At 37.6% G+C, this 2,500-nt stretch overlaps 1 protein-coding gene and 3 pseudogenes across 1 annotated transcript in view; 2 read left to right on the top strand and 2 right to left on the bottom strand.

Moving 5' to 3' along the window:
* Positions 1–750, top strand: part of LOC149110448 (uncharacterized) — a 1,539-nt pseudogene extending 789 nt beyond the window's left edge.
* LOC110052438 (phosphatidylinositol phosphatase PTPRQ-like) overlaps positions 1–2,500 on the top strand; it is a 57,798-nt gene that overhangs the window by 27,089 nt on the left and 28,209 nt on the right. The gene's annotated exons all lie outside the window — the stretch shown is intronic.
* LOC149110446 (uncharacterized) overlaps positions 1–2,500 on the bottom strand; it is a 5,899-nt pseudogene that overhangs the window by 2,135 nt on the left and 1,264 nt on the right.
* LOC149110447 (uncharacterized) overlaps positions 978–2,500 on the bottom strand; it is a 1,929-nt pseudogene continuing 406 nt past the window's right edge.

Here is a 2,500-nt window from a genome sequence, read left to right as displayed (position 1 = left end):
CATGAGTACTTACTAAATTCCAAGAGTTTATTCTTGTCATGCTGCGGTTAAGGTTGGGCTTGTTTGAAAATGATCTTGCTCATCGATTTAAGGTTTCTATATCAACTGTTTCTAAGATTATCAATGCGTGGATTCCATTTTTGAGAAGGCAATTTGAACCACTTATCACTATCCCTCCGAAAGAGGTACTTCAATTTTATATGCCTGAGATTTTTAAGAAATTGTTACCCAATGTTACAGTTATAGTAGATTGTACAGAATTTGAAATGTAGCGACCATCTTCTCTCGATTCACAGTCTGCATGTTATTCATCGTATAAATCAAGAACCACCATGAAGTCCCTTTTGGGGATAACTCCAAGTGGTGTTTTATGTTTTGTCAGTGACTTATTTCCTGGATCTACCTCAGATAAGGAAATTGCTGTTCTCAGTGGTTTTTTGGACAGACTTAGGTGTGGTGATCAGGTAATGGCTGACAAAGGGTTTAATTGTCAGGATGAATTAGCTTCTGTTGGTGCAAGCCTTGTCGTGCCAGCATTTTTAGATAAGAAGGTACAGTTTAGCAAGGAAGAAACAAATCATAATAAGGTAGTTGCCAGCCTAAGAGTTCATGTGGAAAGGCTCATGGAACGCATAAAGAACTGGCACATCTTTGACCATAAGATACCAATAACTCTTGCACATATTGCATCAGACATGCTTGTTGTGGTCTGTGCACTATCAAATTTTCAAACCCCTCTTATAAATTAATTACTTGTATATTAGCCCGCATTGGTGTTTCATATGAGGAACAACATGAATGCTTATGTTTTTTCTTGTTGATAATCTTACCTAAATTGAAGTTCTTAAAGTAATAACTATTAACTTTTTCCAACTGATACCATTTACAAGTTTCAGTGAATGTTTTCCACTTACTTACAGTGCATTCACCTTTGTACTTCATTTAGGCCAATAAAAACTTTGGTTACAGTTTTTAAAAGCATATGTATAAACTTACTTTTCAAACATGCAAGCACTTATTTTGGGGATCCCATATTTGACACAAGGGTATGCAAGTTCTGGCACAATCCAGCAATTAAAAAATGACTCTAGCTTTGGGAAAATGGTATCCCAAAAGTCTTTTGAGAAAGAAACTCTCTCACAAAACGGTGTGGCACAACCTGTCCCCATAACCACAAAGTCAGTCCATTTTCTTTCAACAACAAACATAACTTGTTGTATTTGAAAATAATATTTGTGCTTCACATTCAACTTCACACCATCCTCATATTTCTTGCAAATTCCTTTTCGAATCAGGGCATCCTCCAGGCTTTCATGCTCCTCCACCTGAATGTATTTCAGTTCAATAAGACCCTCAGAGTTTTCTGTTGAAGGATCATGCACTAATCCATCTGGACTTGCTCCGAGGAAGCCATGGTGCTTGGAAATATAAAAGCCACATTTTTCTACAGTAATGCCAGTAACCCTTGCTGCTGTTTGCATGCTTTGTAGGCAGCAATAATGTTGTCTTCCATCTCGAGTCCCTCTTGCATGTATTTACTCTGAAATGGTTTGTTATAACCAAGGACCTCTTGGATGGTTTTGGTGTGTGATGTAGTCTCCCTTTGTACAGCTATTCTGTAACATTTGGTTGCAGTAATTCTGGGCTGCCTATGATAATGCCACAAATGTGTGTTTGATTGCTCTCTTGTTTGCTCTTCTATTTTCTTTATCTTTGCTTCATCAAAATGAATGTTCCTCTTAACCTTCTCAAATCTCTCTTTTAGTTGATCAGCTGATACTGGATGACATTTGATAGGTGAAATGAGTGTTTCTTCCTGATCATTAATTCTTTGAGGAAGAATATGTGTCCATCCAATGGTTTTTCCAGATTTTAATTGATATTCTCTAAGAGCCTCAAGAAAGTTGTCTAATCTGTCACTTGGCCAGTTTCCTTGATCTGATGCATTGTTATCCTCCTGTAAGGTTAACTTTGCCTTTTTGGTTTTTTTTTCCTTTGTATAGTCATGCTTGACAAAGCTCATTTCAGAGATAGGTTTGACTGAACCCTTACGCTTGCGTGGAACATTCCACTTACAAGGCTTGGATGTACAGGACTCCTCTGAATCAGAACTAGTTTTTCGCCCATTTTTAAAATGTTGTTCAAGAGCAAATAATGTCGACGCAACATGATTGCAGCGACCATCAATAGCTGCAGGGCACTTGCAATGTGCTTTCAAAATACTACCAAAGGATGTCATCACCAGAAAACAGGTATATACTTTATCTTTTTTCATGGATGGAAGTACCTGGCTTTTCATGTAGTGTTTTCCATTTTCATGCAGATTGCCAATGTACAAAACATGTCCCGACTTAAAGAAGTTAAATCCCTTGACAAGGGGCTTTGCAGTCGATAGTTGCTTTTTACCTTCAACTCCTTCGATCATAAAGCGCCATACGGTTCCAAAAGATACTTTAGGGAGATCCTTTACATCGGTTTTGTAACCTTCTTTTAGAAAAGA

This window comes from Orbicella faveolata, unplaced genomic scaffold, assembly GCF_042242905.1.
Source record: "Orbicella faveolata isolate gen_17 unplaced genomic scaffold, um_ofav_v1 contig_24, whole genome shotgun sequence".
Taxonomy (NCBI): Eukaryota; Metazoa; Cnidaria; class Anthozoa; order Scleractinia; family Merulinidae; genus Orbicella; species Orbicella faveolata.
This window is presented reverse-complemented; position numbering and strand designations above follow the sequence as displayed.